This window comes from Peromyscus californicus, unplaced genomic scaffold (assembly GCF_007827085.1).
Source record: "Peromyscus californicus insignis strain IS unplaced genomic scaffold, ASM782708v3 Scaffold_13__1_contigs__length_99412109, whole genome shotgun sequence".
Lineage (NCBI taxonomy): Eukaryota > Metazoa > Chordata > Mammalia > Rodentia > Cricetidae > Peromyscus > Peromyscus californicus.
The window spans coordinates 92,453,508-92,480,454 of NW_026294424.1; the positions used below are offsets into that span (position 1 = coordinate 92,453,508).

A 26,947-nucleotide genomic window follows, 5' to 3' on the forward strand; every position below is an offset into this window, starting at 1 on the left:
CAGGTTAAGTTAAAAGAGCTAGCCAGAAATGTGCCCAAGCTAGGTCAAGCATTCAAAACTAATAATAAGTCTCCGTGTCATGATATGGGAGCTGGTTAGTGGCCTAAAAGAAAAGTCAGGTACAAATGGCCATCCATAGGGTATCATGTTCATATACTAAATCCAAACACACATAGTCAAAATGTTTCATGCCCTCTTAGGGTCAAAAAAGGAAGAAGTGAGACATTTTTCCTATAATACCCAAGCAGCTACAGAAGGAGCACTGGAGCCAGCCAGCAACTCTGGGCCTGTCATCACCCCGGCAGAAAATTAGAGTGACAATAATGGAATCTATTTGTTAGGAAGAATAAATGAAGGAATATATGAAAGAGAAAAGAAAACCCAGGAAACAGTAAATGCTACCTACCAATAATACTGTTTTTATTACCATTAGCTATTATTCAGATGAAGTGGGTGGATTTCAAATATAAATGTGACATTATCAAACGAAATTCTTTGAACAGGCCATTCTTCAGCAGGTGCAAGAAATGAAAAACATTGAAAAGCATAATCCAAGAAGCACAGGAGATCAAGATAAGCCCACATAAAAACATAATCATAGATTTCTAGACAACCTGAGTGTGTGGGAAGACCTTCACAACCAGGCGTGATGCGTTCTATTTTTTAAACCTCCCCCCACCCCGTGTGTGTGTGTGTGTGTGTGTGTGTGTGTGTGTGTGTGTGTGTGTGTGTGTGTGTCACAGCATGCATATGAAGGTCAGAAGACAGCCCTGGGTATAGTACCTTGCTTTCTATCTTCTCTGAGACAGTCTCTGTCTCCATATCTCCACCTCCCAATCTGCCGTGGCAGCTCTGTGATTACAGTCGCTCACTATCCTGTCTCGCTGAGACACAGGTCATCAGGCTTGTGCCAAAGCACTTCACCCCTGAGCCCTCCCCCAGCCTGGCATGAGGCATTCTTTCAAGTGGGATAGCTTGCTTTCTGAAAAACATTGAGCAGTTTTCCTTCAAAGATATCTAAACACACACAACACCACCACCACCACCACCCTCGTTCCTCAAATACAGAAAAACACAAGGCTTATCTACTGATGCTTTGTAACTAAACCAAAGCTTAACTCTGCTCTTTAAAATTTTAACTTCTAAATCAAAACTGGGGCAGAAGGGAGTATTCATACCTGTGAGGCTCTTAGCAGCATCTACTGAACTACATAATGAGATATCCTAATTTTTATATGAAAAAACAAAAATATTAGCTAAGAAATGTTTTAAAAAGTACTTTGTGCCTTTCTCTGTATGAAATTCTCTTGAAATCAGATTGCTCCTGTGGTAGCATCCATGCAGTCTCAGTCCTGAACCTTGGCTTTTGAAGATGAGTCTAGGCCAGTTTCTTTGAGGTAGAACGAACAAACAGCCTGAGAGCTTGTGTTCCGGAGACTTCCACTTCCTGTCTGTCTTCTCTATCACCTACATCGCCAAGCACTTCCATTACACTCATTTGTGTTCTTTCTTTCCTTCCTGACAGGGCTCCCTCTGTAGCCCAGGCTGACCCACACTCTGTCCCTTCACTGTGGCCTCCAGATGCTGAGATTACAAGTGTGCCAGCCATTTCTGGAGAAAAAAACAAAACAATGCGCTTGGGCACATGTCTGATGCCTGATCGAATTAGGCCAAAGTGTTTGGGTGTGGGAAGACCTCCTCCTAAGCTCCTCCCTGCTATTCACTTACACAGATCCATTTTCTCAAAGATGAGCTCCTCAGGAGGCCCCTTGGGACCATGGGGACATGCACATCCCTCCTGCTGCTTTCCCTGCATCAGGCAGAGACACGCCTCTCACTGCACCACACTGCCTCTAGGAGCGAGCGGTCATCACAGTTGACACTTCTATTGAGAAAATGAGACCAGCTCGGGAAATCCACACAGACAGACAGTTGACAGGAGCGGTATATCTGGGGCCTGGCAGGTTTTCACTCTTAAACCACTTGGGAAAGTCTACAGGGGTTGTTTTGTTTTGAATTGCCCTTTGATGAAGATATCAAATAAGCACCACTAAGGATACTTAAGGATTTAAAAATCAGTTCCGTGAGGCGGACATGCAAATCTCAGGTTTTGTTCAATAAGCCAGAAGTCTACCGAAAAGGGAAAATGACAAAGTTTCACAGCAAGAGATAAAGTTGTGATGAAAATTTTCAATGTTCCTGGGCCCTAAATTATTTGCCTACTTAGTGACTTCTTAGTTCATCTACAGTGATGCAGCCCAGACTCAGAGACTTCATCGTGCCAGGCGAGTGCTCCACCACTGTGTGAGACACATCCAGTCCTCCTGGGTCCGAAATTTTAACCACCATTTCTTAAAATTAAAGAAAAATAAATCATAATTTAAAAGCCTAAAAGCATTAGCAATGCTATTTTATTTATTTATTTTTTTCTGATGAGAACTTTTTACACTGGGCATTTTCAGCTTCAGTCAAAATCTGTACTCACAAATTCCCCTGTATTTTCTTGAGTTCCTTCCCTGGAGGTTTTGGTTCCCTCATTTGGAACTGGGGTTGAATCTAAACCTGTGCCGCACCACCGACTTTCTGAGCACGCTGTTCTCTGGAGGGGCACTGGCAGGCGATCGTAACTGGCATCTCAGTAGGAAGAAGTCAGATGTTTTTTAGAGAATAGGCTTTGAACAGAAGGCCAATGTGAGGTTTTAAATGCCCCTCTTCTAAGCTTATCTGGAGCTGCGTGAGGAACAATGCACTCTGGGAAATGTAGTCTGGTGTAGAAGAGCCTGCCAGGGGAGTCTAGACTAACAGACTAACCATTAACAGCTTGGAAGGAGCGGCTAGGCATGCTTCCATCACAAAGGATGGGCTGAAGACAAGAAAATGTGCATGTGTCCAGAAGACAGGGATAAGTGTGTGTGTGTGCAGAGGACAGGGAAAAGTGTGTGTGTGTGTGTGTGTGTGTGTGTGTGTGTGTGTGTGTGTGTGTGTGCAGAGGACAGGGAAAAGTGTGTGTGTGTGTGTGTGTGTGTGTGTGTGTGTGTGTGTGTGTGTGTGTGTGTGCAGAGGACAGGGGAAAGTGTGTGTGTGTGTGTGTGTGCGCAGAGGACAGGGAAAAGTGTGTGTGTGTGCAGAGGACAGGGAAAAGTGTGTGTGTGTGCAGAGGACAGGGGAAAGTGTGTGTGTGTGTGTGTGTGTAGAGGACAGGGAAATGCACATGTGCAGAGGACAGAGAACCTTGCATGTGTCCAAAAGACAGGCACTTTGCTGAGCACTGGCTAGGAACTGGTGTGCTTAGGCCCCCAGGCTGCCATTGTGCAGCCTGGCTGTGTTTCTGCCCTTGGATCTGTGTCTCCTGGAAAACTCCCCAAAGCCTGACACCTTTCCCTTTTTGGTTAAGTATAGTGGGACGGAAGTCTGGGTCATATCGTGGCAGAGTTCCCATAAGAGTCAAGGTAAGTTCAGTTGAGGGCTTTTCAAGCAGTGAGAACATGACCCAAAGGCGCCATCTCTAAAGTGAAGAACACCGCTGGAGGACTGACAGCCCATGAAAAGGTCAGCAATTCATAATCCCACAGTTAAAATGGAACACTACAGAGTCCCCGGATTCACAAGCTCCTTGCCATGCTGTTTTCCCACTTGAACTGGTCACTCACTGTGGGGACAACAGGACTGATTAAAGAGACCTGCGCTCTGAAGTCACATCAGACTGTCCCAGCTCACTGCTGTGGACTTTACGGTGTCATGAACAGTTGACATCTCGGCAGTTTTGAATTTTGATCTTTCCTGGGGCCAGTGATGGTATAACAGTCTCTGAATGTCTAACACACTCAGGGGCAGAGTAGCAGTCAGTGCAGGGAAGGGGTGACTGATGCTCTGCAGTGTGTTGGACTGCTAGGCCACGAAGTTCCACGTGCGTGGGGAGCGCACTAACAATCTAATATAATTTCATTTTATGATGTGTTAGTTCATCAAAACTTAATGATACTTTCCAGGAAGGAGATAAAGGAAATGTTTCTAACACATGATTTTGTCAAACTTACAGGTACCAACAACAGAAATACTGATGTTCAAAGCCAGAATTGGAGCTGAAGATAGTGAATTCCAACCTACCCGGTTTGGGTGAGAATGAAGAGAAAATGGCTTTCCCTAGTTGACCCAGCTATCAGGGATGAAGCAGGATCGAAACCTTGGTCTTGGGAATCCCAGCTCAGGAGACTCAAGGATTCCGTCCCTGGCTCCCTTATCAACAGCCCAGTGAAGTCCCCAAACCGACCTGATTCTGTGTGCGGGGCTGGCATGAACCTGGAGAGTCAGGAATGACAGGCACTTTCTTCCGGAAGCGGATGTCGAGAGTATCACACCTGTGAGGAAGGAAGGAAGAGGCTGAGCTCGCGTTCGGGAGAGCAGCTGCCCCAGCATCTTCGGCTACTTCTACCTGTTACCTTCCTTTAACACCTGAGAGCACGCCACTCAAGGCAGGTACACCCTGCTTTTAACACAACCCCGAAAGGGGCCGGCAAGACGGCTCAGTGGGTACAGGTGCTTGTCACCAAACCTGACAACCACAGCCTGAGTGATCCCTGCAAGCCACGTGGTGGATGGAGAGAACTGATTCCTGCAAGCTGCTCTCTGACCTCCACAGGGTTGGCATGGTGCACGTGTGTGCACAGACACACCCACAAAAGGAGTAAATAAAATGTAAAAACAAGCCTTCCAAAAGGAAATAGAGCTGGCAGTTTTTCTTAAAATCCATGGAAGCTAGGTTACTTGAAGTATTTGCTACAGATCACCCATTTTGGCTTCTTTAGCTGGTGAGGAAACTGACCTAACGAACTTACATAAAGACAAAGTGCCAACACCATGGTGAGAGGCAGGCCAGACCGTAAAGCCAGCTCTACCCCTTTGGGGCTGGTACTCACTTGCATAACATAGAACATACTGTCTTCCCTTCAGAGAGAAACAAACAAACAACCCAATATTACCAAGGTGTGCTTGTCCAGCATCAGAAGAGACATGGAGGGGAGCGCTAAATGGATTTGTGCAAATTTAAATTAAGAAAACCCCCATCCTCCCCTGCAGGTCGCACTCCGGCCTCAAGTTACTTGCCACGCCACATACACATGACTTAAATGTCTCTCCTATCTGTGAGCCCCTATTTCAGTAGGAGAACCCTCGCATACGGATATGGAGTCCAGGCTCTGGACTCTATCCTCTCTGCTCTAAAAACTTCCCATGGTCTTAGCCACTTACTTCCCTGGTCTCAAGAAATTAAAAAATGAGTCCCCTGCACTAATACCGACAGGCCTTCTGAAGCCACACCCGTTCTTGGCCAGCATTCTGTGCGTACGAAAGTTTTCATGTTGTAACATTCGGCTTTCCTGTTCACTACTGGTTTAATCTCTCTAATCATAGTACAATAATTCAAACAAAATCGGTTACTCAAAGATAATCTAGTTATGATGAGTATCTCACTTCTTGGCTGTTTCTTTTTATTGTTGTTAATTGTTTTTATTTGTGTTTATTTATTTATTCGTTGAGACTGGGTCTCTTATAGCCCAGGCTAGCCTTGAACTCCTAAGTGCTGGGATTATAGGCACATACCACCATGCCAACCAAGCTTGGTTGGCTAGTGCTTAATTAATTAGAAGGTAAAGTTGGAACAAAAAAATACTCTTCAAAAATTGGAAGCTATTTCTTAATGAGCCCATACGACAGCTCATCAGGTAAGGTACCTTGCACCTAAACCTGATGATCTGAATTGGACCCCTGGGACCCACATGGTGGAAGGAGAGAGCCGATTCCTGCAAGTTCTCTGACTTCCACGAGCATGCCATGCACACAGGTCCCCCTCTCCCCACAGACAGACACAAATAATAAATAAATGTCACTTTTAAAAATCCTCATATTTCATCTTCAAAAAGTCTTAGTTGTGTGATGTATCAGATGGTAGATACACACACAAGCTCCCTGGGGAAGAAACCTTTAAACTAGCAACTTAACAGCACTATGAGGAATTCAAATGGCAGTAGAGAAAAAAAAAAAAGACAGTGAAGACATGTCCTAAATGTGACTTCAGAGTATGGCTTAACTGCATCTTATGTAGCATAGGCTGGCCTTGAACTTGCTATGTAGCCGATCCTCCAGCATCCACCTTCCAAGTGCTAGGATTATAGAAGGGAGTCACCATGGCTCGTTATAGAATGCTGGGGATCCTATAAACAAATCCATAAAAATGATACCAAACAGCTCCTGTCTTATACAGCTTAATGCTCTCATTCCATATTACATTTCCAACATTCAGAAATGCTAGACAAATGTTCTACTAACAGAACTATACCTAATCTTAATTATGTTTTAAATATATTATTTGATACCTACAACAATTATTTGCAAGTGCTCAGTTAAATTCAAAGCAAATTAATAACATGAAATTCACCAGGCTCATGCCTCTAAATCTCATCAAACGAAAATTGAATATACACATTCTCCTTAATTTATAGGTATATATTTCAGAGAAATTTTAACATATGGAACAGGAGATAAGTACCAGAACTTTCCTAGCATATATGTGTATAACAGCAAAACAAAACAAAACAAAAACATGGTGTTTTTAACAAAAGAATTAGTAAGTACTTTGGGGTCGGTATCATTCTGAACTGAAAAAGCCAACGAACCATATCCACAGGCAACAGCACTTCGGGAGGTGGAGGCCAGAACAAGACTTCAAGGCCATCCTCAGCTACATAGGACGTTGCAGGCTTAGCATGGGCTCCATGAGACCCTCTGACACAAACAAAGACAAACAAAACATCTAGGTAACTGTCACCCAACTCCAGAACCAAATGTAAGTTATTCCTATTCCACACTGTCAACTCCTGCCCTCTGTAACTGCACATGTCGATTTTGCCTTCATCATTACTACTCTAAGTACATCATATATTGATGTATCTTTCAACAAGATGATATTCTAGTTTCTTTGTAAATCCATAAAAATGACATCAAACAGCTCTGGTCTTGTAGGACTTCATGTTTCTATCCAATATTACATTTCCAAGACTCATCCGTTCAATTTTCATGATGACACCAAATTTCTTCCCTACAATGTGCTTAGCAATGACACTCTCAGGAGCAATCATGGTTCATGTTTAGCTATAGCCTCTCACTCCCTTAATTTTAGGATATAAAATGGCATTCAACTGCAATCTTAATTTGCATCTTCTTGTTCGTTAATGGTGCTGCATAGTCTACCCTTCTCATTGGCTACCCCATGCCTTCTCTTTGGTTAAAGGCTTGTCTCTGTCTTTTGCTCTCTTTCTTCCTGGGTTATTTTCTCTCCACTTTACATATGCTGATTATCTGGTTTTGCCAGTTCTGAGTGGCCAGGCCCAAACAGGTATCAGATAAAGTAGAAGCAGGAAGCCAGACAACTGGAGAGAGAAGCTCTGTGCCAGTGTTTTCCTGACTCCTTGCTTCCGAGCAGCATGCAATCTACAGATACTGTGAAGCACAGACATAAAATACTATCCAGCTGATGGAGCTTTCTAAGCTTTCATTGCAATGGAAGTTCAGTCAGAAAAAAAGAAATGCTTAGGAAATGATGTCAGTGCATTCCACTTGTAGCCTACAACATAATTTCAAGGTGTCAAGTTTTCAACAGGCCACAATTTAGACAGTATTTCCACTGCAGCTCTTGTAGTTTACATATTTTTATTTCATGCTTTGCTCACCTCTGATTTAGAATACGTCTGGTACAGTGTCAAAGGGTTGAGTATTTTTAAATGCACAAATGTTCATACATAAAAATCTGAATTTCAAAACTATGTTATATAAATTAGAAGCCGTCGCCTGGACTCCAGATTTAGCTAAATGTTAGCTATGCCTTGATCTTAGTAAAGTCTAAGGGGCTTAGAATCAATTAACTCTTTGTAGTTTGTAGATCAATGAAAAAAAATACTGTTTCTCAGTCTTTAGCAATTTTCAGGGGTCTCTGAGTTTAAACAAAGTGGACCATTAAATAATAACAGAATGCTCATTTTCTGAAAGGAACTTTTAATAAGCAATTTTATAGCCTACTGTGGCTCTTCTGGGACACCTGCCAGATCATGTAATGAAAAGCACCAAGGAAACAAACAAAAGACCGCACGAAATCTGTGGCCCTCTACATGCTGACCTGAGCCCATGAGCCATCAGAAGAGACTGCAGAAGCAAATGGTACCCCCCTCCCACTGTGTTGGTGTCAGAGTCACATATGGGGTCTAAGCCTCCGTCACTACAGATGTCAGCCTGCTGCTAAGCAAGGGCAGTGCTGGTAAGTCCCATTGCTGTCTCCTCCCAATAAAACAACAACTACTGGCGGACAGAGCTCCAATCACTAGAAGAGAAGCAACCTTTCCCCTAACATCCCCGTCGGTTTCTGCTGCGAGCACCCTCCCATTCAAAGGGAGCACACTCCTATTAGATTCTCCCCAGCACCACACCACTGAAACTTAAAGGTAGCGCATCATCTACCGACCTTCCCTGAGCTACGGCAGCGCCTGCATGACTCCTGCACGCTGATCCACTCCCTTCCCTGTGCTCACTCTTAGTTTGATCCCATTTGTTGGCAACCCCCTTCCCACCTCCTTGACTGATCCCTACTTCTCCACCTCTGAACATCTAGTTCTCCCCCTCCCTACACTCCGTCAGCAGACACTACTGACAGTTCCCAAAGTACACTCAGAATCTCTTCACGCACACAGTACCTATGCTGGTCAAAGTCCATGGCTGCTGAAGTTTGGGATCTGACCTACCGATCTCTGCACCAACTGTATTCCAGTCCTTTCTCATGAAAGTAATGAGGATGATCAGACCACCTGGCCTACATCATACGGTGTAGAACATCCCTATCTCACGGTGAGTTCTCGTTGCCCTCAGTAGGAACCTACGCTGTCATAAGAGAGTCAATATGACATCCCCTGCTTCTGCCATCACTTTCCACCACTTTCTGACACTTCGTGGACCTGGCACATCCTGCCTCAAGGCCTTCACTGGCTGCTGTCTATGGGCGTCCTCATGAAACATTATTTCTGCGCAGGCCTTCCCATCTTCTGGTCATTGCTCATATGTCTCCCGGGCAGTCTGTTCAAGTCTGCCCTGGGTTCCCTCCCTCCTTCTGATTTTTCTCCAACATGACCAGCTAACTTCTACTACTGCTTTTCCTAACTCCCGCTTCCCACACAGACATAAAAAGTGAAATCCGTGACAGCAGAAATTTGTTTTGTTTGGTATTACATCTTCAACGCCTAGGACAGGAGAGAGGATAGCCAGGGCAGGCAGCTAATAAGCAAATGCATAACTATTAGGGCAATACAAAGGCCAAACTTTATAAAAACAAGATCACCTAAATGATCGTGGACTTTTAAGATGTAAACTAATCACTCTAAAATCCCTTTAAAATATAAGATAATGACGATCTTGAGGCCAGCAGTTGACACAGCAGGCATGCCCTTAGTCACACTAGAAAAACACTCCCCCACACTGAGGCTGTAAGCCACAGAATGGCTTATTTTCTACTAACTGCTGCCACATCTGACAATGGGCGGCTTGCAGGGGCACAAGACCGAAGGGGAAATATTGTAAAAATGCTCATTCCAAACCCTGACTCCAGACAAAGAAACAAGGTCTTTGTAAAAAGAGAAGAACGGTCTAAATTAAAAGGCAGACTTACTTTTTTAAAAGTTTTAAATGATTTGCTTGGAAATAATTTTAAACTTACAGAAAAGTTACAAGAGCTGTTTAATAACACAAAACCCACAATAATAGCCAGGTTCACCTATTACTAGTTACCCATTTTATTTTAATCTGTGCTCATCTGTCCTTGCCCACCCCACCTTCCCCAGGATAAATCTCAGGTGCCACCTGCATCACTGCCCTTTGCTTCAAAGCACGGCCATGAACTCCAGCTAATCTAAGTTGTTGTAATACCTTTCTCTATCTGTCCCTCAGTCTGTGCAGTCAAATTGCTCAGCTGATCCAATGGTGTCCTTTCCGGCATTTTCTCTCAATCGGGCACCCAATGTAAGAAGCACCGCACTGCCAGTCCATGCTTATCTCATAGCCTTTAATGTGAATAAACCTCCTTCTACAGTCTTAATCATTTACAGAACTAACTTATTCATAAAGCACGTCCTCTCTCCATGCTGTTCCTTTTTTTTTTTTAAAGTATAACATTCTTGATTTAGGATTTGCCTGGTGGTTCCTCCTAATTTGAGGTCATGCCACTTTGGTAAGAGATGAGGATGTGTCCCTTCAGGGTGTCATAACTGCAGTCACATGGTGACCATCTGTTCCATATCGTTCCTGGATCCTACCAATGTATAACGGCTATTTTATTCCTTGCGGCTAATACAGTCTGTGAGGAAATGCTGTAAGTCCATGGGATTACCTTTCCCTGGTCAGTGTTCCCCCAGTTTTGTTTTGATTCTTGACATTCCTAATCATGACTAGCCATGCAAACTGGCTACACAGCGATGACTTCCAACTCTTGAATCTGAATTCTACTGTAAGCAAGAGCCCCACCCCATTTATTTGCTTATCAAACAGTTTATTATGGTGTGGATTCTTATTTTGTTAATTTAAATGCTTATTTTAATTTTTATTTATGTGTATGTGTGTGAAGATGCCTGTAGAGGTCAGAAGAGGGTGCCAGACCCCTGGAGCTGGGGTTACAGGCATTTGTGAACTGATCATCTCTCCAGTCCCACAGATTCCATTTTTAATGTTTTACAATATATTCACACATGAATATATACTGGTTTTAAAAATAATGGATTAGCCGGGCGGTGGTGGCGCACGCCTTTAATCCCAGCACTCGGGAGGCAGAGCCAGGTGGATCTCTGTGAGTTCGAGGCCAGCCTGGGCTACCAAGTGAGTTCCAGGAGAGGCACAAAGCTACACAAAGAAACCCTGTCTCGAAAAACCAAAAAAAAAAAAAAAAAAAAAAAAAAAAAATAATGGATTAATCTGTTGCTTTCAACTCCAATCCATCCCCCAAAAGATTTTATTTTTGCCTTCTCCTATCCCATATGTGTATATCTCTCCTTTCTCAAGGAAACCCTTATTCCAACAGCTTCAAAACTCAATCTTTAATGTCCCTAAAAATGTCCCTAAAATATTTTGTCCACATAAATGAAAAAAGTAAACATAATAGAAAGAGTCCCCCGACCTCCACTCAAGCTGAGGGTAAATGCTCAAGCACTGTGTTAACATTAAAAAAGTAACTTACTTTTTTAATGCGGACACGGTACTAATTTAAAACACAATCAAGTTCACCTGTCTTAGCAATTTAGGATTTTTCCAACTCCCGTTCTCATCTAAATATGAAAAGTAACAGGCTTGGAAAAGTTTAAACTACAGAAAAAGGTGTAACCTTCAAGTCCCTTCCATAAGCCTCTGACCAATACCTCCCTGTACCGTCTTTTGATAAACTCAAGCTGATGTGTGCACACTTTTGTTTCCCTTTTCCTTCTACAAGGAAACATGCCCCAATCTCTATCTAAAGACGCTCGTTTATGTTGCCGTCCAGTCTGGAGGTCTTTGCAAATCATCTTACACAGCAGCAATGGCATGACTGCAAAGCCCAGCAGCAAGAGGTGACTGGGAACTCAGTGCCCCGCAGACTCACACACCAAGAACTTTTAACAAAATAGTGTTGTGCTTCATTTTTCGAGACAGAGTTTCTCTGTGCAATCGTCCTCGCTGTCCTGGAACTCAATCTGTAGACCAGGCTGGCCTCAAACTCACAGATCTGCCTGCCTCTGCCTCCTGAGTACTGGGATTAAAGATGTGCACCACCACCGCCTGAACATTCAACAAAATGTTAGCAACCCAAAACTCACAATATACACTTGAAAGTATAAACCATAAGAGAAAATGAAATCACCAATCTCAACAATGATAGCAAAAGTCCAACACACAACACAGCTATGCAGCTTGGACAACAGAATGAGATCCTGTCTCCAAAAAACCAGCCAAACCAACACCCAGTGGATCAGAGATCTGATTGTTAATCTGGGTGGATCTAAGGAGACTCCATGGCCATAGCACATCCTCCCAGGAAAGCTGCAAGCTTGACAGAGATGCTCCTGACAGCAGCAGGTGGCCTGGCTGGAAGGCAGGGCGGCCTGCAGCCACTGGCACTCAGACCACTGCCTCACCTGCCCCGGCAGCCCGCTACGGCAGCCCGCTATGGAGCAGGACAGTTTGGCGTCTGCCCTGGTGTACTTAGGCTTTGCTTTGGCCCAATGTTCCCTCACTATCCTCCCATTACACAGCTTTTGAAATGGGAATGTTTACTCTGTGCTGGTGTGTATTAAAAGTGTGTTGCCTGTTTGTTCGTTTTTAATAGGGAATCATAATTAAGAGATCAGGATTAAGAGCTTCAGAAAAGAGTTTTGAACAGTACTAGGACTGGCAAAGACTGGGGGACTTTAGGGGTGGGCTGAACGCATTTTACATCCTGAGACAGAAAGGAAACTTTAGTGGCCAGGTTGTAATGACAGGATATAAAGTGTCACATTCAGGTGTCAGGTTGACAGGTGGCCGGGTTGTGAAGGTTAATGTTCACTACAGCAGTGAATCATCATGTTGGAATCACCATGAAAAGACACCTCTAGGTGTGCCCCTGAGACTGTTTCCAGAATGGTTTGATGGAGTCGGGGAAAATCACCCTGAACGTTGGTGGCACCATGCCAGGGGCCGGGTCCCAGACCAAATAAAAAGGGGGGGAAGGAGAATCTGGCCCCCTAATGAATCTCTCTGGGCCGGACTGTACCTGCGATGTGGCCGGCTCCCGCACACTCCTGTCACTGTGCCTCTGACTTCACCAAAGTGAACTTCTACTCTTTAAAAGGCACTTACATAACTGAGAAGAAGCTATAAACTGGGAGGAAGCATTTGTAAACCATGCAACAAGCTGTATTCAACATCTATAACAAAATACCAACTCAATTTAAAAGGAAGAAAGCAGACAAGCCTGTGTTTGGTGTGTAAGTGCATAGAACTGTTGTGGTATGCACATGGGTGCCTGCAGAGACCAGAGGTCAGCTACAGGTGAGTGCCTTCCCAGTTGTTTCTCCACCTAATTCACTCATTCATTCATTCTTCATTCATTCATTCATTTGAAACAGATCTCCCACTGAAGCTCACTGATGGAGGTGGACTAGCTGCCCAGTCTGCCCCGGGGATCCTCCTGCCTTTGCCTACCCAGTACTGGGATTATTGCCCATGTTGCTGTGCCTAGTCTTTTACACAGGTGCTAGAGACTGTAGCTAGAGTTTTCCTGTCTGGCCCACAGTCAGGACAAATCTCTCTCACCTGCCAGTCCCACAGCCGCTCAGACCCGACCAAGTAAACACAGAGACTTATATTGGTTACAAACTGTATGGCCGTGGCAGGCTTCTTGCTAGCTGTTCCAACAGCTCAAATTAATCCATCTCTATAAATCTATACCTTGCCACATGGCTCGTGGCTTACCGGCATCTCCACATGATGTTTGTCATCATGGCAGCTGGCAATGTCTCTCTCAGCCTTCCACTTCCCAGCTTTATTCTCCTCCTTGTCCAGCCTATACTTCCTGCCTGGCCAATCAGTGATTTATTTATTGACCAAGCAGTGATTTATTTATTGACCAATCAGCAACACACTTGACATACAGACCATCCCACAGCACAAGACCCTCATCCCCACACAGTGGGCACTTTACCAAGGGAGCCATCACCAATTTTTATTTTATTTTATTTTTATTTATTTATTTGTTTGTTTGTTTTGGTTCTTTTCAAAACAGGGTTTCTCTGTGTAGTTTTGGTGCCTGTCCTGGAACTCGCTCTGTAGACCAGGCTGGCCTCGAACTCATAGAGATCTACCTGGCTCTACCTGGCTCTGCCTCCCGAGTGCTGGGATTAAAGGCATGCGCCCCCGCTGCCCGGCACCATCTCCAATTTTAAGAGAAAGGAAATGCCAACACAAACAAAGCTAGGAAAGGAGTGAGGTGGCTGGGCTGCCTTCCCGATATTCAGGGAGAGCCGCCACTGCACCTCGAGTCCCGGAAGACCAGAAAGAGGCCTGGGGTGGAGGAAACTGAAGTACCCAGCTGACCTGCGAGGAACATGGCCCTCGTGAGCCAAACAGTAGCAGAAAGCAATCTCTAGAGGGTGCAGTGACCTGGCCTGGGATCTGTGCAGAGAGCTACAGCAGGGCCTCAGCCACCGTTTCCTTCCTGGTCGCGGGAGTAGATCAAGGACCTCTCACCTTTCTCTCTAAACACACGTCCCTCTCCTCTACCGAGCAGAAACAAGTTGGCGCAGTTTAAGCTCTAAAATACCAACAAGCAATCATAAGAGAACTGGAATGCTCAGTGCCCAGAGTCTGTTTACACTGCAGCTCGGCCTCTGGCTTTGGTACCTCAACTAGCATCCGGGTTGTCTTCCACAGGAAAAGCTGCACCTGACTTAGCACCGCCAGGTGCTCCGGTGCACACTGCTGAGGCAGGAGCACCGCCCGGAGTCCTAGGCCAGGCTGGGCTAGACAGCAAAGCCTTGTTTCAAATAACCATGAACCAAACAAACAGAAAAGATGCACTGGCAGGGTTATCTCTCTCTTTTTAAGTGTAAGCAGGATCAGAACCAGAAAAAAAAAAAAAAAAAAAAAAAAAGACTTACCAAAGAGATGTTCTAACCATTTCTAGGAAGGGTGTGTAGCTTTTGATTTCTGCTTCGTTGGGAATGGCCCTCGATGCACAAAGAAAGAACCTCAAGGCTAGTGACTTATATCACACATCTCTGTATCCCTATGCTGGGAGGGACCAATATCTGATCTGAGCAGGGCTGATCTAATCCAGTCTTAAGCAACCTTAACAGCAGGGGACTCAAAAGCTATGTCTAAAACCTGCTGCCCAGCCCAGCCTAGAGGCACAGGCCTGTAACCACAGCCCTGGGAAGCTGAGGCAGGAGGGTAGTAACTCCCACACCAGCCTGGACCACAGAGTGGGACAGTCTCAACAATAAATAAATAACTCCTGCTAATAAGACCCAAGAGCAGCTCTGGGTCCTGCTGCTTAAGCCCCCCGAGTTTGCTACTGACCTTCCCACGAGGTCCCTCCAAACCTTACGCTGGAAAGCCCACACTTAACATGGAGTGCCCTAACCACCATGCCTTCCCCTTGCTTCCTGTCACTCCAAACTGCAGGTTCACCTCCAGAAAGGTGACATGAGGACCTCAGGCCTAAAGTGCTTTCTCACATCCTCTGATTCTGCAAGGAAGCACATTCCCTGCAGGGCTCCCTGGGTCTGAGCACCAGTTCCCCACTGAAGAGCGTAGTGGGAAGCATCAGCAGTTCTCAGCGCTCTCGTGATGCTGCACCCGTGCCAACGGGGCAGGCCGACGGTTACTCATTAACCCTGGAACGGATTTTTACCCTGAAAAGGCATTTTGCAGGACAGACTGTCAAACTAAGCCTGTTTCTCCCCCATGCTCCCCAGGGTGGATGACCAGGGTTTTCTAGATCTTTCTGTTATACTGCTGCTGTCCTTTCCTCTTTCACTACCCCAGCCCTGTTCATAGCTAAGTTATGATAAGTAAACTTCTGTTCTTAATGTTTTTGGAGGTCCCTAGTCTGGTCCCTGTCTAGACCCTTCCTAATCACCACTCCCAATCCCAAAGAGTGGTGGCAAGCCATTATCCAGAGCCCAGGACCCCAGGACGACCACCCAGGACCGGCAGAGAGCGCTAGCTAGTGGCCACCCACACAGGTCCATGGACACAGCTATGCTTCTGTTCGTGTTCAGGGATCCACACATCCCTGCTGCAGATTCCACGTGTGTCTTCACCTGAATGCTCAAGACCAAGAAGCTGGGCGCAGGGCTCCAGCTGTTCTGCCCCTGGCCTGGCCTCCAGAGCCCCTCAGCCCTGTACTCATTAGACGGGCTGCAGCTCCCTGCCTCAGTATAGCCCATCCAGTCTAACACTAGCCATCTCCCCAGCTCTGAAACTTCCTGTGCTCTGGCCAATAACAAATACAATGAAGCTTTAATGAAATCTGACAAATAGTAAACATGCAAACATAAGAAAAAGAAAAAAACCTAAATGGTACGAAACTGAAATACTGTGTGATGAAAACAATAACATAACACAGGAAGGGTTGCTGATATTTCTGTGCCCAGTTTTAGTTTTAAATCGCCAGACCACAATTTGTAAATATAGAGAAAAACGGTGTGTGTGTGTGTGTGTGTGTGTGTGTGTGTATGTGTGTGTGTGTGTGTGTGTGTGTGTGTGTGTGTGAGAGTGTGAGAGAGAGACAGAGAGACAGAGAGACAGAGAATTTGAATGACTAAATTACATTTTGTAAAACGATTCTACTACAGAATATTAAGATGACCATCTAGTTCTCAAGTTTTAGTGGAAATCTTAATACAGAACAGACAGTGTAAAATGGAACAATAGAATAATGTATATATTTGACCACATAAATCAATGTCTCTTGCAACCAGTGCTGAAAATCCAGCACAGTGGAGCACGCCTTTAATCGAAGCACTCTGGAGGCAGAGGCAGGTGGGTTTCTGTGAGTCTGAGGCCAACCTGGTCCTCATACAGAATTCCATCCAGGACAGTCAGGCGACATAGTGAGACCGTGTCTCAAAAAAAAAAAAAAAAAAAAAAAAAAAAAAAAAAAAAAAGTAAGTAAAATTCCTGAGACTTCTAAGTCCATTAGAGTCTTCAAATGGGATTCCTACAATCAAAATTCTGTTTTCTTATGAGTATCGTGCCGATGATGTTGTTTATAGCTTCTGGCTTTCTTTACAAGTTTGATACCCATCCAAAGAACAAACAGCAAATGAGGTCCTCTTCTGTATAAGCAAGAAACACCCCAGAGCCAAGATTCAGGGAGGAAAGAAGCACGCAGGACAACAAGTGTAGCAGGCTGAATCGGGAATGCCACACACCAGCAAGGCAGGAAGCCAAGGACACTGCCGCACAGCTAATTCTTCATAACGGAAACGAGCAGACACGAGCTTGCTAGTAAAGAAACAGCATCTCACCAACCTCATATTTTTCAGCATACGAAGTAGGCACTTAATAAACACGTGCTCAGGGGGAAAAAGGATTCAGGCAGTAGTGTAATGGTGTGTCACTCATCCTGCAACACAATTAACCACTGGAGAGGAACCTGTGCTCAGAAGCGCTGTGTGGAGTGAGCTCCAAGACAGGATCCCACCAAAGCAGTTCCCTGCAAAATGCACCTCGCAGCACAGACTTGCCCAGTTCACACTCTCATCAAACCATTATCTATCATTTAATTTTATATTCCTATAATGCTTTCCTATGGAGAGCAGATCAAGTCCTGAGTGAATGTGTAGCTCTGACATGAGCACAGCCATGTCCAGGACCCCAGGGCCTTCCTGGGTCAGGTTCCAGGGAAATGGCAGGACCTTCCTCTGGCCCAAGTGCAAATAAAATGCTGACCATGTTGGCAGTGTAGGCGGGAAGCCTCCACCTCAGCTTCCTCTTCCCTGGTGTTCACAGCTTGCGCCTGGTCCCCAACAGAGACTCGCTAACCCTCCTCCTCGTGATAAGTGCAGATAAATACTCTGAGTATCCAGCTGCACAGTGTGTGCCCTCCATGAGTGCAGGCACAACCCACCCAGTCCCAGCTTTTCCATACACACGTCTCTCCTTTCTATAGTGTCTCTCATTTCTTTATTCCGTCATCACCCCAGTCAGGTTTCCAGGACCAAGTTACACTGTCCTCTGCATTTTCCACAATCTAACACTGTTGAAAATTCCCCTGTAGTCTACTTTACCACTTAGTTGTTTGGGTAGGGCCTCACCGAGGGAAGCCAGGACAGGGACTGAAGCAGAGACCATTCGATCAGGAGTGCTGTTCACTGGCTTGCTCTCCATGGCTTGCTCAGCCCAGTTTCCCATGCAACTTAGGACCACCTGCTCAAAGGTGCCAACACACTCAGTGGGCTGGGCCTTTCACATCAATCATTAATCAAAATGTCCCGCAGACTTGTCCACAGGCCGACCGGATAGAAGCAGTTCCTCCGTTGAGGGTCCTCCTCCCAGGAGATTCCCGTGCACGTCAAATTGGTTTAAAAAAAGCCAACCAGTACAAGAAGGAAGTCAAAAAGGAGGGGGGCATAAACAGGGCCATCCACTTACACACCAGACTATGTAAGAAGATTCCTAAGCTTTAACAAAACTCAAGATTATTATTAACTGTAAGCCACGATCAGCACTAAGAACACCTAAGTAACAATTAGACGGTGGGGTGCAAACAGTGTTTTCTGTTAAAATTGTGCTTCTTAAAGGAACTCTTCATTCTCAGTCAGGTGACTCACTACACAAAGCCACAATTACACTCTGGGGTCAACTCTAGCTAACCTGGGTATCAACAAAACCGCTAAGAGCAGAGGCTAAAGGACAGAGCTCCTTTCTAACAATTTCCCAATACCAGGAAACAACCATCGAAATGTTGTAAAAGAACATTCATTCATTCATTTTGGGGCTTCCCTCCCATGTGTCAAGCCTTAGGGCTGATCCCCGCAGAGGGAAGAGAAGAGAGAATTAGTCAAGATGAAAAAAACTCAAAATATACAAAAACGTACATAAAGTCAGCGTCTTTCTTAAAAAGATACGCCAGTCATCTCCAATCCAAGCTGATGAATACAGAGCAATGCATCACCTTCATGGGACTGCAATGGGTAGCTTCACCCCTATCCTGCCCCAAGCACACAGGTGCATGCTAGGGACTGCCACGGCCTTGAAGCATAGTTTCAGCAGCTGCCATGCCTTCCTGGCTTCCCCATCTCCTTCTAAGAGAGTATGGACACCTATGCCAGCCCATGTATGCTTATGTAACCTCAGACAAGCTGGGCGACACCCGACTTATTTACTCTGGTGAGTCAGATGTTAATCTAGGTCTCTGTGGAGAAGGAGGTGGGGAACAGTGGGTATTATGATACAATTCCCATTAACATCTGTTGCACAACTAATATAACTCCAAAGATTTCTAGTCTTCATAGGTTTGAAGGATATGCTTCAGGCTAGACTAGGTACCCTCTGGCATCTACTGGAGTGACCCAAGGCAGACCACCCATTACACAGAAAGAATGCATTTGCCCTCTCCCGCCTCCTGTCACCTGCCACACCCCCACCGTCCTTGCTTTTTCCCCTGGGACATTCAAGCGGGCCACTGATAGCCACCTCAGCAACTCTACATTCCATAAAGTCCTCAAATTCTTTCAGTACTACTCTACTTAAAAGAAATAAAAATACTCTACACACTGGAACTTCAGAAATTAAAAAGAAAAAAAAAATCCAGCAATATATCAATTTTCATTTTGGCCAAAAACACAAGTCATCTCATTCACTCTGTAGGTTGACAAATTAAATGAAATACTCAAAACATATCTATCATTTATCAAATAGACTATGTTATCTTAAAAGGAATAGCCTGAGAACACATATCTCTGTAGGTTCCGCATCCATGGATTCAACCAAGCTTGGATGGAAAGCATGAAAGGGTGGGAATAAGACTGCTCAGCACATGCTTTTATGGCAGAGTGCCTCCCTAGATGTACAAGACCGTGGATTCAATATCTGGTGCCACAAAATATACAATGTGTCTACACTGAACATGTAGAAACTTTGTTTTCTTGTAATACTCTCCTAAACACTATAGTACAAGGAGCATTCACTTAGTGTTTCTATGGTATTGGGTATTTTATTTTAGGTATTTTATCTATAGCTGGTGTAAGTTAAATGCAAATACTATATCATTTTATAAAGAATTAGAGCACCCTTAGATTTTTATATCCATGAAGTCCTGGAGCTAACCCTCAGCAGATCCTGAGGAAATGCAGAGACTAAGGTGGTCATCCTGGACTAGTATGTGATGCTGTGCTGGGGAGATGCTCAGCAGGTAAGAGCACTTCCCGCTCCTGCAGAGTATCCAGGTTCAGTTCCCATCACCAACATTGGGCAGCTCACGAGTGCCTGTAACTCCAGCTCCAGGGAACCAGATGCCTCTTTTGGCTTTCCATAGGCATGCATGTACATGACATACATTCACAAAGACATGCACAGAAGCACATACATATATGCATAAATAAAATAATAAAAAATATTTCTTATATTTTTGCTTGTGAGCCTAGCCTTTAACGGCTGAGCCATCTCTCCAGCCAAGTGAGTTCCAGGAAAGGTGCAAAGCTACACAGAGAATCCCTGTCTCGAAAAACCAAAAAAAAAAAAAAAAAAAAAAAAAAAAAAAAAAAAAAAAAAATATTTCTAAAAGAAATTAAAATCGGGATTATTTATGAGCCAACAATTCTTCTGAAATACAAAGAACTGAGATGACCTCACACTGTTACCACAGACATGAATGACGTCACAAAGGTTGTCTGTGTATTCACCGCAATGTTACCAAAGCCATGAACGACATCACAAAGGTGTGTGTATGTTCACTGCAACATTACCACAGATCAGAAAGGCTCTAGATGCCTGTGGATGCCTGAGAAAATTAAAAAACTGATACGACACCTATCTACAGAAGCCAACTACCTATCTAGCTACACATACATTATTCAGCCCTAAAAGAGGAATCGTGCCATTTGTCACAGCTTGGATAAAGCTGATGGGCATTATTCTATGTAAACCAACCAGACACAGAAAGAGGGAGAATAGTGCAGGATTTTATTTGCATGTGGAATCTCAAAAAATAAAGATTAAACACACAGGTGGAATTTAAATGGCAACTATAAGATGGAGGGGTGGACAGAAAGATGCAGGTCAAAAGATTCAAGAAACAGACCATAATGAGGAAGGCTAGGGTCCCAATGTACATAAAGAACCCAAGGAATAAAATTATGCTGCATACGAGAGTCTTGATAAATTAATAGATTTTAGTTACTCTTCACTGTCATAAAAATAAAAACAAGGGATCTGGGGACATGGCTGCATCAGTAAGGTACTGGCCATTCAAGCATGGGACCCTGCTCAATCCCCAGGACCCATGTTAAACTGGGTCCTGTACTCAGTGCTGGGGAGGTAGAGATGGAGAGTCTGGGCTTGCTAGTCAGCAGTCTAGCTGAACTGGAGAGCTCCAGGTTCTGTGAGAGATCCTGCCTCAAAGCATAAGGTGGAGAGCAATTGAGGAAGATACACAGTGTTAACCTCAGGCCTGTACATGAGCTTCCATCTCTGTGGACATGGACCTGCACACACATACACACCCACAAACAGTACCAGATACATACAATTTTTAAATTAAAAAATGAAATGTGGGTTGGAGAGATGGCTCAGAGGTTAAGAGCACTGGCTGCTCTTCCAGAGGTCCTGAGTTCAATTCCCAGCAGCCACATGGTGGTTCACAACCATCTGTAATGAGATCTGGTGCCCTCTTCTGGCCTGCAGGGATATGTGAAGACAGAACACTATACACATAATAAATAAATAAATAGATAGATAGATAGATAGATAGATAAATAAATAAAACCAAAATGTTAAAAACAAAAACAAAATGGCTAACTATGCGAGATGGTAACACTGTTTCATACAGTAACTATTTTAATATGTGTGCTTCTTGTAACAACATGTATATGCCTTACACATAATAAAATTATTTTTAAAAAGGAACCCATGCTAGGGAAGTAATATTTAGTATAATCTTATGATGACCTAGTTATAAAATGTTTCAAAAGCAAAAGTAAGGTTTGCATGGTAAAAACCATCTTTTTTCCTAAGCATATTACTTCATTTCTGTTCCTTAATTTTTAGGGTACCCGCCCTAAGCCTCTCCTGAATCAGAGACTAAAACCAACCAACTTCTGATTTCTATAATCCTGGTATAAGTAAACTTTACAGTTTTTACCAAGGAAATTCTTTCATGCCTCTGTCATTCAGACCAAATATCATGCTAGGGTTCTCCTAATCACATCATTGATTCCCTCTCAGCTCAGGAAGTGTCCACAGAACTTCTGCACACACCTGGCAAATATTTACTCTCTTATCTCCACTGTGCTCTAAAAGTATGGGTGGCATAGCTGTGTCCTTACATCACTACTGAGGAACATTTAGGAAGAATCATAGAATTTACTGTTAAGGATTGTGGTATCACTTGAGTCCTAGGCAGCAAGGATAATCCCTTTTGCTTTTAATTTAGTCACTACATGTTACAAAAATAAATCAAGCTATGCAAAATTATCAGGCAATCTATGCACAACAATTATTAAAAAAATAAAGTTTATTTTTATTTTCACACTTGTTTACTTAAATATGACATTTGCCATCTCAGCCAGGCATAGTGGTGAAGCGTACATATACCAGCCCTCCTAGGGCTGAGGCAGGATGATTTTTAGTTCAAGGACAGTTTGTGCTACAGAGCAAGACCCCGTCTCATGAAACAAATACGACATCTGGCATCTAAATCATCTAATCCTGTGTTCTGAAAGCAATTATCATAAAGAACAAATTTAGAATTAAGAGTCAGAGAGACTTTAGTCAAAGAAGTCTGATTATAAATCTGCCTAGAGATTTCTAAGAGGAACAGAAGAAAGGAACATGTAAAACACGTCCCAAAGTGAAGCTGCAGAGTCCCTGGGAGCAACAGTAAACTATTTTTATTTGATTGCATTTCATCATTTTGAGACAGGGTCTCAGGAAGCCCAGGCTGGCCTTGAACTAGCTAATGGAGCAAAGGAAGATCTTGAACTTCTGAGCCTCCCATCTCAACCTCCCGCAGGCTGGAATTAGAGGCAAGTAACACCATGCCCCTGTGTGCAGGAGGCTGTACCCCTGGGCCTTGTGCATGCTACACAAGGATTCTACCAAGTGAGCTCAATCTCAAGCCTTTAACATGTATTTTCCTAAGACTTATATAACTTTATGGTGATATTATGTACATTTTACTCAACTATTTAATGAAAACCAACTTTGTGCCTATGTGGCATTTAAAAGCCAATATTGTGCTGACCCGTCCTATGTGACAGTGTTCTTTATCGATTCATCTAAATGCACTATTAATGTTCTTCTTTCCCCCAAAAGCTCTATACCGAGCATGCGCATGCAGACCCTAAGTATCCCTGACTGATGGCTATTTCTTCCTCTGTACTCTTTTACAAGTTAGAAATGAAAGTACCCAGTAAGCCAATTTAGTACTTATTAAAAGAGGAAGTCTTAACAAAGTAGAATTATGAAAAAATGCCATGGAATTAAAGTTTTACATGACTAGTGTCTATGGCTGCAACAGATTTACCAAGCTGAAAATAACCAGCTGCTTGCCCGGGTAACTGTCATCCTTTCTGTAGAAAACATAGGAAAGAAACCCCTTTGGGGGGCTGTCTGCAGAAGGGAGACCCAGAGGACGAAACATCAGCATTCCTGCACTTGTCAGCCTTTTCCAAGAGAAGAGATCAGATGCTTTTAATAATAAAATACAAGTTGCTTACTCCAACTGCATGTGGCTGGTGGCGGGTGACAGGACCAACAGACTGCTCGCTCGCTCTCTCTCTCTCTCTCTCTCTCTCTCTCTCTCTCTCTCTCTCTCTCTCTCCCCCCCCCCCCCGAATTGTAAATACAAAACAATCAATGAGGCAGTAAAAACAGTTTTAATACAGGTAAAGTGTTTGTCCAAACTTGTGTTTAAACTATACTAAGTCATTTTCATAGTTGGAGAAAATACAGTTGTAGGAATTCTTGTAACACTCCCCGATTCACAGCTCATGAAATAGGATTTCCATACACGGACACTTTAGTGAGAGCAGAGGAAAACAACAGTCAACAGAGCCGTTGACCCTACCTTTCTAAGGGATCAAATAAAAGCCACATATAGGCTTCTTCTTTCCTATTTAAATGGTAGGCTTCCTCAGAGTCCAAACTGGCTAAGGAACCGAGGGGAAAGACCAAGAGGAAACATCATGCAGGAAGAGGAAGCTGGGCCGGGCTGGTACCAAGCGCGTACAGATCATTACGTGTTGACCACATACCTACTGATGTGTCAGAAACTACCTGGTCATGTGATCTCCACTTACGTCTACGTACCAAAGGCTTACGAAACCGAGGAGAGTGCACTGAGGGACGATGTGGAAGAGCTCAACCATCAGTATTAAGTGGAGAGCCTGGATGGGAAGGATCGGCAGAGGCTGGACAGGCGAGGTGACCTGGACATGGGAACGCAGCTCTGTGGACAGACAGGGCAGAGCTGGGGCCTCACTCCTGGGCTTCAGCACTGACGCGTCACAGCAGTAACAGAAGAATGCTTGAGGGACCAGGCCACAGAGGAGGGTCAGGCAGCTGCAACGCCTTTGGAAAACGCTCAGTCATTTCGGAGGTCCTCTTACATCCAAATGATAGAAACCACTCTTTAAACCGACGTGGCTTCCCGAATATCTAGCTGATTTAAAGTTTCTAATCTCAGCCTGCGATCTCACCAGATGTGGAACTGCGGTCCTGACGAGGCCAGCTCCCCCCCAGGCTGGAAATCAGTGTAAGTCCTGAGCTTGCTGGGGGACGGCAGCTTCTGACAGACACAATGCTCCTTTGTGGGACATCCCAGAAGAATGATCTAGAAATGACTAGAGCCGTAGCATTGTGTAAATCTGCACAGCATCCACCAACACACTAGTACACAAACAGGAGCAAGGCTAGAAAAAATTCTAGGGGGCTAAAGCTTAAACTAAAAAAAGAACAAATAAATCACATCTTTATTGAAAACCCTCACGTTCACATATGATCACTCTGATAGGGAAATAAAGTCAAGACCCCATCCACACTCACAACAACAGTACTGGAGCCGATAGCAAAATCTATAGCTTAGATGGTCAAAATATAACACATTACAGAAGATCAATAATCCAATATTTATGAGCTATTGCGTTCAACCCACTGGCCATGATGTCTTTGGTTAGACGATAATGGGAAGAAAGACTCAGATTACTAACAGACCTTACTTTCGGTGTTTTTCCAGGCTTACAGCCTCTGCAGAGCCAGTCCTTAGGTCTCCCTCCCAGTGTCCTTCCCCAGGAGGTTCAAACACAAGCAGGCACTTCAGGGTTTTGGATATCTGAGGATTAAGGATCAGACGGCTTAGAATTACAGGTAGCAAACAGTTCAATGTCCAGGGTGTCACGAAAATGCTCCAGAGTTGAAAGGTCTCTGCTGGAATCTGAGACATCTAGACTCAAAAATCCTAACCCAGCAGGGATGAGTGAATAAACTACAGACAACCCTGTGTTGAGCCAAATGAAGCAGTAAGAAATACCACTGGGTGCATAAACATGTTGCCAGATATTTAAAATTCTGCAAGACCAGTGTTTGTAGTTGTATACAGAATTTATATTCTAGACCTATCAATGTTTGCAAATAAAGACAAATGAGGCTATAAAAAATTAACTTCAAAAAATCCCTGCTAAAGAAAGGCTAAGAAGAGAATGAATGAGCCAAGCCCTCTGTAATGAACCCCTGGATTTGGCTTGTAGTTAATTCTCCATTTCTTTGCCACTGTGTTCCTTTACTAATAAGGGTCACCTACCCTAGTGTGTGGTATTTCTTGAGAGTGGCATCAGTGCAGGAATAAGGCAGTGGTAAAATGCAGTACAGGATTTGCAGAATGTCGTTTGAGGGGAGCAGAGGAAAACAGAGTTGGCACGTGAACGTGCACTTGACTGCTCACCATGTATTTACTGAGCACCTATGCACACAGCTCACCCACCACCCAGAGCATCAAATCCTCAGTGTGCGGCACATGCCGGATCCATAGGAGCTATGAGTCACTGCAACGTGCCTGGGTATCTACTACCCAGTGATCAACAACAAATCCCATCTTCAGCAACTCCACAATTTCACAAACACTAAACCACTGAAACAGGCACTCAGACACCGAAAAAAGAAATCTAGCCCTCCTCCTCTGCACCAAAGTCACTGGCCTACGAATGATAGTAGTACAACATGGGTGCTCAGGGGGCCCAAGGGGCCAGTGGGGGTGGACTGGCCTTTGAACCTCCAGGTGGCGGCCAGGACTGCATCTCTGTCTGTGCAGAGAATGCAACACAGGCCAAACCTTCCTGAGCTTAGAACTCAAAGTCCCTACAGAAGGACAGGGACTGCCGATCCCCTGTGCAGTCTGCAGCCAGCCCTTTCCTTCCCTGCACACATCCTCCTGTGTCAAGCCTCAGCATGAGATTTCCTCTCAGATGTACAGCTTTCCTCTCCCGGACCACTCCAGATTTCTTCTCTTCCAGAGAGACTTTCCCACACAGCCCTCCATAAAGGGCAATTCCACCCACAGAGAACCCCAGTCCTGCCTTTACCCTTTGAACCCAGCCTGTTCAACACTCCATGGCACTTACAGCACTCCGGGGATATGGGGGACAGCTCTACTGAACACGGTAACAGAATCTAGGATTAAGTCACTATCCATGTACCTGACACCAGGAGGCACTTGTTACCAGCGCCTCCGTAGACCGTGTGAGCTGAGTCAGAGCGCTCTACCACCTTGCCGTGCACATAGCAGACAGCAGCCACACAGTCCTACAGAGACAGGACTGGAGAAGCTGGGGCCAGGTCCCAGGGGTCACAGGGACCTTTGCCTTCACCAGGCCCAACTGCTTTCACAGCAATATGACAGCAACTCTGGAGAGTCAAACTGAGAGTCTGCAATTTCACAGTTTTCAAAGTTTACAGAGACAGAATTCATCATGGAGAGGGTCTAAGGAAAGGTGTAAGATATAAAGGTCTCTATGGGAAGGGGTGGGATGGAGATCAGACCATGACAAGATCTCTGTAACACCTCAGCAAACAAACAGGGGGCTGAAAATCAGCTTCGGGGGATAAGGAAGAGGCTGATGAGGAGAACTATTTAGATGATGAAAGTGGTCAGATTTGAGGCGTCTGTGAATGTGGGCCTGAGGGACACTGA

The 26,947-nt window shown here is 44.5% G+C and overlaps 1 protein-coding gene across 6 annotated transcripts in view; it reads right to left on the reverse strand.

Annotated features, from left to right (window-relative positions):
• Positions 1–26,947, reverse strand: part of Wdfy3 (WD repeat and FYVE domain containing 3) — a 250,490-nt gene that overhangs the window by 217,495 nt on the left and 6,048 nt on the right. For 4 of the 6 annotated variants that reach the window (XM_052735532.1, XM_052735528.1, XM_052735531.1 and 1 more), the window contains exon 2: positions 4,271–4,358. The exons of 1 other annotated variant lie outside the window; for it this stretch is intronic. The gene's annotated coding sequence lies outside the window, so the exon portion shown is untranslated. Of the gene's footprint in view, positions 1–4,107; positions 4,251–4,270; positions 4,359–26,947 lie in introns of those variants that run through there. One more of the 6 variants, XM_052735529.1, reaches the window with a different exon arrangement.